A 14663-nucleotide genomic window follows, 5' to 3' on the forward strand; every position below is an offset into this window, starting at 1 on the left:
CAGGGACCATCCCCCAAAGGAAGTGTTGACTGAATAAACTATTGCAAAGCAAGTCTCCTGCCTTCACCCTGTGGCTCCAGGAAATCTCCCCAGAGACCTGAGATCTGGATTGTCCTTCCTGGAGAAGGGGGCCTGGGGGTGTGGGAGGGAGGGGGCAGTGACAAGTCTGTGGTCGAAGAGGGAGCTGAAACTTGAAAACAGGTGTTCAGAGAACAGAGAATCAGAGAGAGAGGCATTAGGATGGAGCTAGCAGCATGGCCTCAGGTCTTCAAGGATGGAGATGGAGGAATTCCAAGTCTGGATGGCTCTTCCGAGGCTGGAAACTCCAGGTAGTGCCCCTCCCCTCCCCCACTGTTGGCCGTACCTCAAATCAAGGCCGGCTGGTGGGGAAGGGTGGGGGTGAGGTGGGGGAAACAGTGAAGTCACTAGGTGTGTGAGAGGGTCTGGTTGCCATCAGGTGACACCATCAGACAGGGGCCACCTAAGCGGCTTTAGAGGTTTTGTGCAGTGTTTCAGCAGAAATTTACTGTTCTTTAAATCACAATATCCTTGCAGTTAGTTTTAACAACAAAAAGATTTTTCACAAGCCTAGCTGACAGGTATCTATCTATCTGGCTGTCTACACTGACAAGACTTCCACTCTCTGCTGCTTTACTTTGTGCCCCTTCAATGCCCTCATCAGAGCTGTCCTTATGACCCGTTTACACTTCAAAGCATGCGGCTTCATCTGCATGCGCTACAAGCACAGGCCGGGGCTTCCCCCGGTGCTCATCTTGCTAAACTTTCTGGAGTTTTAGCTTGAATTCTGTGGTCATTAGCCTGTGCAAATGTATAGGAATAACCTTCTTGAGAATGGACTAATTAAAGGCAGAAAAAGTGGAATGCTTCCCCCTCGTTAATAACGATGTTGTAACTAGCAACGTTGTAATTCAGTCTTCACCAAATAATGTCATTGTCCTGAGGTGCCGTCCATCCGCTGTGACCGCGCTGCGCGCCCCTGTGCACGACAGAGGGGATGCCGTCCTCACAGTCATTCCTGTTTCTGAGCCGGGGCCTTCCTCTTTCACCGCCCTTCTCGCTCACCCAGCGCGCTGGTGTGTGGTGAGTACTTACATGTCTGAGAAATATTACACTCAAGCAGTGTATAACTACATGATCACGGACAGTCATGATTAGAATCGACAATAAACATGACAGAGGCTTCTGGATGGTCCTGCAGGGGCAGAGGTCCGTGGGGGTGCTGATGTCATGAGCTACCTTGCTGAGTGACCCCAGCCTCAGTGAAGCTGCTGGACAGGAAGGACCCTGGGGCAGAAACACACCCTTCTGGGCTCTCCCCCGCACCCCCACCCCGGAGGCTGAGGGTGAAGGGGGTGATCCTGGCACAGTTCCAAGGGAGCTGTGCCAACTTCGAGGCCAGAGATCGGGGTGGCTGCCCTGGGCCTCTGGGTAGTTACATAATCGCCCAGTGGCCACTGTCTGGCTGGGACCCTCCGCCTCCTCCTCCCTATGAGCTGTCTCCCCGCTTCCATCTAATAGAGGAGGCTGTGGGGCAGCCAGAGGCGAAGGCCAGCGCCCTGTGGTAAATTCCCCACATTCCTTCCTGCCCTTCCTGAGGGAAACCGCAGTAGGAATGGTAATGGCGCCCAAGCATGCCAGAGCACAGACAGGACTGTCCTGGGAGGAGCTTCTCAGGTTGCTCTCTCTCCCCTGGGGCGTCATCACCAGCCCTCCAGGAGCCCCCAGGCTGTGCTGAGCCAACCTCAGGTCTGCCAGAGAAGAATCAGAGAAGGTGTCTATCATGGCATCCCCCCAGAGGGAAGAGCAGTCAGGCGGGTGCACTCTGCCCCCGGTACCTTCTTGGGGCCAGGCATTCTGTGACATGCTGCCATTCTGTGCCTGTGGGGTTTTAGGGAGCTAAGGAATCCCGGTATCATCCCCATTCTACAAAAGAGGAAACTGAGGCTACAAAGGTTTGCAATTCTTTCGGGTTCATCGAACCACAGTTTGAAACGCCTCTGCATTTCTCGTTCCAAACTCGACTCCCTGCCATCCAGTCTGCGCTGACTCAGAGCGACCTCCATTACAGGGCAGGGTGGAATGCCCCTGGGGGGTTTCAAACGCTAACTCTTGACAGGAGAAGAAAGCCTCCCTCATCTTTCTCTGGAGGAGCTGCGGGTGGTTTCGAACTGCCGACCTCTTGGTTAGCAGCCCAGTGCATATCCCACGACACCACTAGGCCCCTCGATTCCTTATTCAAAGAGGCTTCAAAACATTCACGGCAAAACGGAATGAAAAGACAATGGATCCCCACACACATACACCTGTGCAGCCAGCACACCCGCTCCCCTATCTGGCAGCTTTCCTTGATCAGTCCCACCCAGGGGTGCAGATGGTCCCCCTCCCAGCTAACGCCTGGGCTACTTTTGTAAACCATGGCACCTCTCTGTGGTTCCACTTCCTCGGTCAGGGCAAAGGGCAGGATAACATCTGAGTCACAAAGCAGCTGTAGAGCAAAGGAGACGCAGATGGGAGCTGGGAAGTGTCCACCACTGTGCACGCCAGATGGGCATTCTTTACCCTTCACCCTTGGGCACAAACCCACTGCTGCGAATGTCTGCCTGGCTGGGTCTCTGCTGTCTCGCTCCTTTCCCACCCTTCACCAAGGGTCTCTGGGTCTGGTCTCCCAATAGCCCCCTCTCCTGCCTGCAGCCAGGCACAGGCCACTCCCCTGCTCCCAGCATGCTGGCTGCACAGGGGACACCAGTACCACACGCTTTAGCAGAAAGCAGCTCAGCTTTGGGGTTTGAGATGCGTGGGTTTGGGTGTTATGGATTAAATTGTGTCTCCCCTAAATATTGTTGGAGGCTAACCCCTGTACCTGTGGATCTAAAGCCATTTGAGAAGGTGTTTTGTGTGGTGTTAATGCGGCCTTATCAGTAAAAGGTGTGCCTTCCACTGGCCCCCTTTTAAGATATAGAAAGAGCAAATTAGGCGCAGAGGAGCCAGAAGGGGCCAAGGAGAAGGCGCCTGCCACAGAGAAGAACTTGGAGAAACTGAGTCAATGGCAGCAGGGTGGAGCGCCTCCCTGAGGGGTCGCTCCCCCGCCCCCAAGCCTCCTCCACGAGGAGAAAGTGCATTGCTGTCTGGGAAAGCCACTCCCTGTACTGGTTCTGTGATCCCCGCACCAGGGCACTGAAGACCACCCCTCACTAGACCTCAAGCAAGCCACCAACCTCTCAACTCCGACTGCACTGACTGCACAGCTCAGCCCTTCCTGCCAGCCTGCCATTGGAGGGACCCAGGCCCAGGGTTGACAGCAGCCCCACCACATACCAAAGATGCCTGGCTAGGGGGGGGGTGGGGGTGGCGGGGAGGGCATGACACAGCCTGTACTGGCAGCCACCACGCGGTTCACCCCCAGCTTGATCCCCAGCTGAGCAGCCAAGAGGACACTGTGGCCCTGGGTGTGCCGGCGGCCAGACTAGAGCTGCTGCCACTGCCGTTGACCATGCCCACCGGCCAGTTACCAGGCCTGGCTGGCTCCAGTCCTGCAGGAAGTCGCCTGCCCCAGGACAGGGTGAATCATCTGCTCTCCCCTGGGTACTCTCCCCCCAAGAGACAGGAGGAAAGCAGCTCTGAGGGCAGGAGGCCGGCTCCCCTGTTTGCCCGGCACAACTTGGGCATGGCATTGGACTAAACGGTGGCCTTCTATGGGCCTCAGTTCCCCATCTATTACAGGGAGACTGCGCTGCACCGTGATTCCCAGATGCTGGTGGCCGCTGGCTTCCGGTGGCACCTCAACCCCTGACATCTTAATAATGACATGCATTGAGGTTTATTGGAGATGATGTAATAAACACACCAAACCTCACTTCTAAGGGAGAGGCTAGAGCAGATGTTTCAGTAATAAAAGTCATAGAATGTAAAGATAAGAAATCAGTATAGGCGGTCCCTGGATTCATTCATTTCATAGGCAGTGGCTTGCACACCACTAATTGCCAGCGTGTTCACAGCCACAGATGGAAAGCCCTGCCTGCATCCGAATAGGGGAGCAAGGGATCAAGTCTAAGAGTGAAGATGCAGGCAAGTCAGGTGGCACAGGCTGTTGAGAAAAATCAAGCAGGAACGGGTGGTACGAGATAGGCTGAGACACACGGTAATGGAAATGTCAAGGTCGGCGTGGGCCCACGGTGAGGTGTTATCTGTGGGAGAACTGAAGAGGCTGATGGAGTGAGTCTGGGGGGCACAGGAGTCTGGAAGGGTGGGAGGCGGGCTCCCTGCGGGCAGGACTGAGGATGGTGAGCGTGTGTGGAAAGGTATGGCTCGATGACGAAAGGGTGTTCTCTGGTGGCCTCGTTCCCTCCGCCCTCTGGGACCCACTGCGTTCCGACTCACTTTCAATGTACACACACATACCAGGAGGCTTCAACAAGTGCGTGGACAGACCCCATTGTCCCATTATCTCATCATCCTCTTTTTCCATGGGCTCCTTGAAGCGCCCTTGTACACCCCCCTCCCTCACACACACTCAGTGACTTCTAAAGGCCCCAGCCTCCCCGTGGGCCCACCCACAGAGGTGCTCCTTTGAGCCTGTGCTTCAGAGGAGTGAGCACAGACAGGCGTGCACTCTCTGTGTACACTTGGACATGAGGACACCCACAGAGGGTCAACACATGCATGTGAGCCATCAGCGCACGGTGGCACATGAAGGCAGGGCACTTGTGTGGCTGACTGGCATAGGTGGGGATGCACCAGGTACATGCACCTTATGCACACGTGTCTCCCTCCTGTCTGTCAGCTGGCTCTGCCTCAGGTAACCTAGTGACCTGACAACCCTGCATGGAGGGAATATGCTCCTGCAGAACAGGGCATGCATTGAGGGCATGGGCTTAGATTCACTGCTCCGGGGTCTGCACCGCACTCCTGCCTTCCCTGGTCCAGGAGGGCTTGAACATCTGTCGCGTGATGCTCAAATGTCTCCGGGGATCAAATTACTGTGGAGAATGCCCCTTTTGTGCCCTTTCTGCAATGATCTGGGAGAAAACCCAGGCCCAACCCCACTGCATCCGGTCAAGCCGGGCTCAGTGGCCCAACAGGACGGAGTCCAGCTGCCCCTGAGGGTTTCTGGGCTGTAAATCTTTATGGGAGCAGACTGTCATCTTTCTCCCATGGGGCAGCTAGTGTTGAACCGGTGACCTTGTGGTCAGCAGCCTGATGCTTACCGCAATTCGCCACCATGGCTCCTAATTTTATGAGGTAGGCCAAGTAAAATGCCTGGTAGAGGACACAGATTTAGCAGCTGCTGCCAGCAGCATCACGCATTGCATGGGCATCACCCTCTTCGGGTATCCAGGGGGTGGCTGAGGAACAGGGGAAAAGACCCATGGGGAGCAGGGGCCGGGGTTCTAGTCTCCACCTCTCTGTGAGGCTTCAGGTGTGACGCTTCCCTTCTCTGGGGCAGATCAGACACCTGCCGCTCCCTCGGAATCCTGTGGGGAGGCCATCCAAGATCCAGGACTGTGGCCTGTGAGGTCACAGAACATACAACTTCAACATGCTCCCTGAGGGGTTGCCACGCCCAGCAGGCTTGCGGCCCACTGGGCTGTACCGACCTAGGTTTTATAAACGTGTCCGTGAGTGAGCGAACACCTGGGAAAATGCCTGGAATGCCGCCTGGCAGAGAATACGAATAAACCGAAAACTCCACCCAACCCGCGGCCATTGAGTTGCTTCTGACCCTGCAGGACTGCTCCACAGTTTCCAAGACTGTCAATCTTTACAGGCGCAGCACCCAACGGCCATTGCGTCCTTTCCGGCTCATACTGACACGAGCTAGGCTTCCCGAGGCTGTGAAATGTTACGGGAGCAAGTGGTCAGCCTCCTCTTTCCCCCACGGTGCTTAATCCGCTGTGACACCAGGGCACCTCAATACGAAAAGCCGTTTTAATAATAAATGCATTTGTATCTGTAACGTGTCACCACCCCTTGAACACACACCCCACGTTCATAGTTTTCCTAGCACCTTCGCTTCCTCGGGGTCTTATCAACGAGGGAGGTAGGCCAGCAGGGAGGGTTACAGATGAGGAAATGGAGAGAGGGGGGCTTCTAGCCCGGCCCTCACAGTGGGCCAGCAGCAAAGCGGGGCTCTGCGCAGGCTCAGCGCCGCCTTGGCCTGGGCTGCCACCTGCACAGCCCCTGAGCTATGCCACCCTGGGGCCTCATCCCCTTAAAGCAGCCTAGGAGAGCTGCCCTTCCCCTCAGCTTGATGGTGTGTCCCACGCCCCAAGCTCACTTCAGCCAGCTGCCTGCGTCCCACACTCAAGTCCCTCTCCTGGGCGGTACGGGTCCCAAGCTATGGCGGGATCCACAATCATCATCCCGTCCTCCCGATCCCAGTGCAAATCCCAGCTGAGCTCACTAGTAGTGCAAGCCTTGGGAAGCCAATGTGCTGCCTTCGAGTGGCCTGACTCACAGTGACCCCTGTGTGTCAGAGGTGACCTGGGCCCCATAGGGTGTTCAACGGCTGGTATTTGGGAATCAGACTGCCAGGTCTTTCTGCCGAGGCACCTCGGGGTGCCCTCAAAGTTCCCACCTTTCAGTCAGCAGCTGATTGCTGAACTGTGTGCACCACCCAGGGCTCCTGGGAGGGTGGGGGTGACTGTGACCACAGGGGGCCCGGCTGGAGGGTGAGCTCCTCAAAGGCAGGACTTGTTTCCTCCATCCAAGTGCACATAAGATGTGCTCAGTAAATACTTGTTGGATGAAAGAAAGAAAATTCAAGGGCTATCCTCAGAGTAACTGTCGTTTATCCGAGCTTTCTGCTGTATTTCAGGAGCTGCCCCACAGCCCGGGGGACAGGGCACTGGGCAGGAGGTTGGGGATAGTGGGAGGGGCTGCGGGTCCCAGAAAGCTGTCCTCCTGTCTGAAGGCAGTGGGCACCTGGGCCGTGGCAGTGACGAGGGCCCTGGGCGCCGGGCTGGGTTCTGGGAGCCGTGAATACAACCCCCTTGACTCAGAGCCATCAATAATGCGGGAGGGTGTTCTCTCGCCAGCCGGGCCCGTTCAAAATAGCGCGGTGACTCTTCTTGCGCCTCCACACAGAAGAGGGCAGGACGCCAACGTGGACCGAGCAGGGCAAGATGTCACTGAGCTGTGGATGCCGTCACCTTCCTTCCTGCATGCCTGCCCTTCCCAGCCAGTAAGACAAAGGAGCCAGCGCCTGGAGGTCAGAGTTCAAAGTGGGGTAGCAGGACCCCCCTAAAGAATGGCACGGCTTCAGTGTCTTTCCCTCTCCACCGGGATGTCCCTCCTGATGAAGCCCACAGCCCTCTCTGCCTAGTACGCATGCACGCCCATCCTCACCGAGGGGCGGGCCCTCTCGTACGGGTTGCCTAGGTAGAACTTTGTCCAGGGGGAAGAATTTATAGCTGTCAGTGATGTTTAACATTCCAAGTGCGAAACTAGAGAGAAGGGTGTCTCAGATGTCAACGTGCTCGGGGAGGGTGGGGTGACTTAGGCATGTGGTTAAAATGCGGATTCTGATGTCAGGAGGTCTGGGTGCGCTATGAGAATCTGCATTCTGACAAGTGTCTGGGTGGTGGCCCGTGGGGCATACTTAGAGCACAGAAAAACTTAGCTATTTCCCGTGGGGGAAACTGAGGCTTGGAAAGAAGACCGATACTCCGGAGCACACAGCTGCCCTGGGCTCAGAACACAGGCCTCTGCTCATCAAGCCAGGACTCTGGCCGGGGATGCGGGGGGTGATTGGGGCACCTCTGGGGCTGAGTGAGGTGCCTGGAGCCAGCCGGGGAGTCGCTCAGGTTCAGGGCCCCAAAGAGGGGCCCGCCACTGCAGACTGCCACAAGGAATAAGAAAGCTTGCATTCACCTGGGCAGAAGCTCCCCTTGAGGGGCTGCAGCCCTCTGCCCCAGAACATGGCCTGCCCTGGGCCTCACAGCCCTCAGCAAGGCACCCCTGGTCACAGGGAGAGGAAGAGCGACCAGTACCCTCTGCCCTCAGTTATCAGTCACCCCACAGGGCAGTGATCTGAGGGGAAGAAGAGGGGTGAGAGACCAGCCTCCAGACCCCACTGAGAACCCTCTTCTTTCTAGGAGCTGCTGTGCGTGAAGAAACCTCCACCGTGCCACTTATCCCCCCGCCTTCCCTGAAGGTGGGCTTCCAGGCAGACTGAGGGGCCAAGCACCTGCACGGGCTGCCTCTCCCTTCCTGTCCTTCCGCCCCTCCCCAACCCTCCCCTGCTCGTCCTGTGGATGTGGGCGGAGGCCTCCATGCCCTCAGGTTCCCTGACACAGCACCCTCCACCTGGCCTCCAAATTCTTGTCAGATTTGTAATTCCTTCATTATTTATTTTCACGCCAGCACCCTGTCTACTGATAAGCAGGCCTGCAGGGCAGGGAGCTTGGCTGTCTGGTGCTAGGCACTTCCCCACTCTGTTCAGGCCCATGCCTGGGACACCGCTGGGGCTGACGAAATGAATACACACTCTCTCGTGGGGGCTGCAAAGCCCCCCGGGGTTCCATGCACCCCCTCTCCCCACCAAGTGAGGAGCTGTCCCAGGCTGGAATTTACAAGATGGCCCAGGCAGAAGTCCGTCTTAGCATGACCCAGCTTTGCCAGGTCACACTGTCTCAGGGACCAGGCCACACCGCCCTGCGCTGTCTCTGAGGTCTACATGGGAGGACATCTGAGAAAGGTCCTGTGAGCTCTAGAGAGCTTGAGCTGATACTGTGGTTCTAGCTTCGAGGCCCAGCGAGGGAAGGGGCTGCATGCAAGCCCACACAGCCAGCTGAGAGAAAGAGAGAGAGAGAGTGGCAAACCCTCCTGGCACCCCTTAAAGCTCAGCTGAGCGGCAGCCCACCCAGACTCGGGGAAGGTACCATCTGCTAGGAGGCCAGGCGGGTGGGGGAGGGAAAGAGGTGGCTGAGGAGGACTCAGCCCTGGGCCCAGAGCCAGGGGGTGGGCAGGGCCCCCAGTGGGAGCCAGGCGTGGGGCTTGGCAGCTGGGCATTGGGGGGAAGGGGGTTGGCGTAGGCTCGGTGGTGGCATGTTAATTCCCGTGCGCGTGACAGTCTATTTTTTAATCGGCAACCTTCCCCTCCCCCTAGTGCCCTCCCCAAGGCCTCCATAGGAGGAATCATGTCCTGGCTGGGGCAAAGGGCACCCTGGGTATCAGTAGGAAGGTCCTAGTGTCCCATCTTCTGCCCATGGAGCCACAGGCAGCAGCAGCTCAGAAGGCAGAGCAAGAGGCTCAGGCAGGGAAGGGCCCAGGGGCAGGGAGTGAGGTCCCAGAGGAGGAGCAGTGAGCCTGCCCTGTGGACTCGTCCAGTCCCCCAACGCCCTGTGCCCGAGCACGACACAAACATGCTGGGCTGCACAGAAGCTCAGCTAGGGACTGAGACAACCCAGGGGCCCAGGGCACCTGCTCACACAGGAACACCGGCACCTACTCCCAAGAGCAGAGAAGGGAAGGGAGGCAGCGGTGGCCTGGCTAGAGGGCCCCGGACCCTAGACATAGGGAGGTTCCCAGGACCTGAGGGGCAGGTGAAGAGGAGAATGCTGTGTGTTCTTGGGCAGATGTCTTGGCCCCTCTGAGCCTCGGGCACTCCATACGAAGCGGTGGGGGTCGCGGGGGAGCAGTCTTATATGGCAGTTACGCAATTGGGCTTCGGGGAATGACTACCTGGGTTTGAATCTGGCCACTTTGTAACTGTATGGCCTTGGGAACCTCGCTTAGTCTCTTTGTCTATAAACTGCTGTTAATAGCAGTGCTGTGGTTCGGTGCCAGCGAGCCGGTTCTGGCCCTGTGTGCTCAGCCAGCCTCACGATTGTGTTCATGTCTGAGCCACTGCTCTGGGTCAATGCACCTTGTCGAGAGTCTTTCTTTTTTTGCGATGACCCTCTACCCTACCAAACTTGACATCCTCTCCCAGTGACTGGTTGCTTTTGAAAATATGTCCAAAGTATGAGAGATCAAGTCTCGCCATCCTCACTTCTAAGGGATAACAGCAGTACTTAACCTTATAGAGTTAGCATGTCAAGAACTTCGAAGATCCCATAGTACGTACTAATAAATATACTGATTTCCCAAGGATCTGGGCTTTGATCAATTACGTCTCCAAGAGCATTGTTCTACAGGAGTGGGTGCAAAGGTATCAGGGTCCTCTGCCCCATTGCCTTTGCCCAGGGGCCGCAGATCACACTGGAGACCTCGCTGAGTCAGACCCAACAGTGCCAGCCCAATGAGGGCCATGGTCTGAATCTGATCTGTGCCCCTGGAAGGCCCTGGTATGCCCAGCAGAGGCACTGCTAAGAATCAGGTGTGTGGTTTCTTGAATGTCAAGCATGCTACTTCCCAAGCAGCCCAGCAGTGCCCCACTCTCGACACTCACTCTCGGGGCCAGCTGGCTCCTTGGCCCGTCCCCAGCAGTCAGCCCACTCTCCTGTCTGCGGAGTCCATCCAGCATGGCGTGTTGCCTCACGCTGACAGCCCTTCCTGCTGGGCCCGTGATTCTGGTGGCTATAGGTCATCACCAGGCCATTTCCAAGCAGCTCGGGCCCAGAGGAAACAAATAATTTGCACAAAATCAACAGCCAGCTAGCCAGAACTCGGGGCTCAAGCCCGAACTCTTATAGCTGGTCTGGGCCCTGTTCCACTGCCCGGTGCCTATCCTCTCACCAACACCTGCTCCTGGCAAGGCATCTGGCGGTAATTTGCACCATGAAGCAAGTTCCATCTCCTGGAGGGCTCACTAATTTGCAGGAACCAAACATACTAATACTATTACTAACTACGGACTTGTCGGCGCCTCGCAATAGCCATGATTTTGTAGTGCACTTATCCTCATCTTACTTTTTCCTTCCGTAACAATGGCACGAGGCCGGGCCTGTTGTTTCTGCCTCACAGGTGAGGAACACAGACCCACAGAGGTGGTTATGGAACATACTCAAGATTACCCAGGAGCCAGGAAGGGAGCCCAGAGGCCCAATCGCAGGATCTCTGCACTGACCACTCACTGGGCAAGCAGGTAAGAGGGAAGAAGCCTTGATTTGGCCCCGCCTGCACAGCCCCAGGAGGTTGGGGTGAGGCTTAGAGGGAGTAGGCTAGAGTGCCTTATCATGTGGAAAAGTTGACAACGCTTGGGCTTGGAGGGCGGATGTTCAGATAGGAGGCAGCTGGTAAGGATGTCACTCCTCTGGATGACAGGGCCTGGAGCCTGTCCCCACATTGACGCTTCCTCAGGTCACACTGGGTAGCTATGGAAGCCCAGTGTCCAGGGGCAGTTCACAAAACGACTCTGAGCCTTCTCTACCTCTCTCTTTCTTAGGGCAGGCCAAGCCACCCCTCTCCCCGGGCCATAGGCACTCTTAATCTCCAGAGGCAAAGGCACGTCACTATAGCAGCGGTTCTCAACCTGTGGGTCGAGACCCCTTTGGGGATGGAACGACTCTTTCACAGGGGTCACGCGATTCATAACGGTAGCAAAATCACAGTTATGAAGTAGCAACGAAAATAATTTTATGGTTGGGGGGTCAGAACCACTGATCCAGAGCCACTCCCCACCCCACCCCAAAGTGAGGCCATTCAGCCTTCTCTAAACGTCCCTGGGTGGTCCAAGAGGTTTGCCCTCGACCACTAAACTAAAGGTGGCCACTCAGGGCCTGCCTTGGCGCACTGGAGAAAAAGGCCTGGGGCTCTGATTCCGTAACGGTTCCTGCCCACACTAGCCCCCGGAGCAGTCCTGCTCTACTACTGTCGTACCCGTGAGTCCGAATTGACTTGAGAACAGTGGGTTGGGGTTGGTTTGGTTTTCTGGACCACACAGTGGAACACCCTTCCTCCTACCCCTCCCGTTTTCCTGGGCCCTTCTCTAGGGAGCCAGCCTGACCATGCCTGCAAGGAACGGTCAGGTCTGCGTTTCAACAGCACCTCTACAGAGGCCCTCGCTGGCGCGCACTGGCCCTCTGATGGCATCTCAGCTCAGCGCGGGGCGTATCACTTTTCAGCCATTTTTCATCTCTCTGAACCCATCTCGCTCTTTCGTTTGCTTCTGTCTTGCCTCCCCAATGAAAATGCACACCCCTCGAGGGCCGGGACTTGTCTGTCTGGCCCACTGCTAGAGCCCCAGTACCTCAGCATGACCCCGCCCCTAGCCCCCACTGCCAGCCAGGGATCCGGAGATCCCTCCATGTCATGTAGCAAGTGGGTGGTGACGTGATGATGTGGTCCCACGGCCCGGGATCACAGCCTGGGCACTTGGCCTGGCCCTGGCCCTGGCCCCTGGCTCCTGGTTAACTTTCTGCAGGCCTATCTTGCCCTTCCTTCTCACTATGACAGGCCTAGAACCTGCAGGCCCTCACCGGCAGCGCCTCCCCCACCTCCCCAGGGGCCTCGGTGCCCAATCTGGGCTGCCCTGCCTGCTTCCTCCCCAGTCCCTCCCTTTCTGGCATCAATGACTCTGGTGAGCTCATGTCTAGAAGCCTGGGAACCACCCTGAAGGAAAAGGTGCCTCCCAGGCCAGGCCCCAAGGCCAGAGGTGTGCCCAGCCCTGTGAGAGGGCAGCATGGGCAGGAGCAGAGTGAGAGGGTGTGTGCTCACCCTCTCCCAGCCCCAGCTCCCAGAGCTGGGAAGTCAGCTTGGGGAGTCATCCTTGTGAATGGGGCAGGACTGAGTGTGGGGGGAGCTGGAGAGAAGACCCCTCTTTGCTCCCCCTCCCCTCCGACACCCACTGCCACCTGTGCTCCCTGCCCTTAACAAGGAAAAGGGGCTCTGCAGCCTGCTACTCACAGGGCCATCCTGAGCACAGCTCTCCCCCTGCCTGGCCTCCATCTCCCCGCCTCTGTAATGGGCAGATTGGCCAGAATGCTGGCTGACCACCTAGGGAAGCAGCCAGAAGCCAGGCACCCAAACACCACGGGTCTGGGGGTTGGTTGGCTGGTATACCATAGGGAAGGATGCACAGAAGGGCAAGGGGGCAGGCAGATGTAGAAAGCCTGGTTTCATCATGTCAATGCTGATTCCAACCACAGCTGGGCTTCGGGATAACAGGGTGGGGTGGGGAGTTGACCCCAGTCAGAGAAGCAGGGGCCAGTGGCCAGCTTAGCACCGGCAAACAGTTTGCCTGTGGGAGGTTCTGTGAGGGTCCCATTAAAGTGACTCTGACAATGACATCCCCTCCCTTCCTTGTGCATGTGAGCAGACTGAGGAGCAGGGAGAGGGTGGGAGGGCGGGAAGGCCCACCGGAGGGCCCACCCACCCCACCCTAGATCTCTTAAGGAGACAGAGGCAGGGACCCCACTCTGAGCAGACAAGGTATTTTCACCTCTCTTGTAAAGTGATGTGGTAAGTAGTGGGGGGAGATGGACATCCGGTGCCAGTGTGGGGCCCTGCCCCTCCACACGGGTTGGGAGCCAGGCTGACACCAGCAAGACTTCCAGTCGGGGTCCCAGTGCACCCTAATGCCTGAGAGAGTGCCCTACCTCACCCCCGTGCCTCCCCAAATAATCCTCCAATTGCCTCCACAGCAGCACAGTGCTACGGTCCCTAATTCAGTCACCCCTGTGGGGGGCACCCTGCCAGTCCTCTGACCAGCACTCAGAGAGGGCAAGGGGCTTGCCAAGGTCACACAGCAAATTGATTGAGTCTAGTGCCACATGCCACTCAGGGCAGGATGGTGTCGGGCAGTGGGGCACCTGTCCCCCTCTGGAAACCCCACACATGGAACACAAGGGGGTGGTGTGCGTAAACCCCCATAATGGAGTGAGGACCACAGAGCACTCTCCCTCCCAGAGTCCTCACAAGAAGTCATGCCAGCACCCTCCATAAAACCCTTGATTCCACTGGCCACCCTGGGGCTTCAGTTTGGCCTTGGAAACTGAGGCACTAGCAGGGCTGTGGTGTTCTTAGAACACTGACCCCCTTGCCCCGTAAGGCACTCGCTGGGGCCTCAGTTTCCCCAGCTGCGGCTTAGGCCTGTGTGCTCCTCCCTAGTGGCCATAGTGCCCGCTGGCCCCGCCTGCGGGGAGAGTGGGGATGAGGGCCCAGCACACGCTGTTCCCGCTGCCCCACGGGCGCCCATGTTGTCAATCCCGGGCAGAGCCCCAGTGGCTACGTTCCTGGGTCCAGCAGTGCCAGAGCTGGCTGGAGGCGGGAGCTGGTGGGGGGGTGGTGGTGCTGGAGGCGCAGGCTAGTACCCACCGGTCTGCCAGGGGAGGTGGGTGGGCAGCCCCGGGCTCCGGATTCCTGGCGGGTCAGTGGCGGGAGGGCTCCAGCTCAACATCGCCCAGCCTTGGGGTGCTGCTGGCAGGCTTAGGGGCGTCCTCCCACTCTCCAGCGATCAGAAAACTCTAGATACCGCCAGCCACCACCACCCACCACCGCGCAGATGGGGAAACTGAGGGCCGAAGTAGGAGGGACTTGGCCAAGGTCACCTGCGTGAGGGGCGCAGAGCCCAGGTGTGCCACTTCACCCGGGCGGTGCAGGTGGGAAGGGGCGAGACTCGCTCGCTGGGTGCTCGCACCCCAGGCGGCCTGCGCCCACACGCACCTCCAGTCCCGGCTCGTGGTCCCCGAGATCCTGCTCGCCGCCGCCTCCGCGCACCTGGCCGCGCCTCTCGGTGGCCCCAGCCTCGCCCCCGGCGCCCC

The 14663-nt window shown here is 57.8% G+C and overlaps 1 protein-coding gene across 2 annotated transcripts in view; it reads right to left on the minus strand.

Moving 5' to 3' along the window:
* The window catches only part of SYNPO (synaptopodin), a 31786-nt gene that overhangs the window by 10877 nt on the left and 6246 nt on the right, over positions 1-14663 (minus strand). The window contains exon 1 of one of the 2 annotated variants that reach the window (XM_045284821.1): positions 14566-14657. The exons of the other annotated variant lie outside the window; for it this stretch is intronic. The gene's annotated coding sequence lies outside the window, so the exon portion shown is untranslated. Of the gene's footprint in view, positions 1-14565; positions 14658-14663 lie in introns of those variants that run through there. 2 annotated transcript variants of the gene reach the window in all.

This window comes from Echinops telfairi, unplaced genomic scaffold (genome assembly GCF_000313985.2).
Source record: "Echinops telfairi isolate 266 unplaced genomic scaffold, ASM31398v2 ScPeMD7_7469;HRSCAF=8507_0, whole genome shotgun sequence".
NCBI lineage: Eukaryota > Metazoa > Chordata > Mammalia > Afrosoricida > Tenrecidae > Echinops > Echinops telfairi.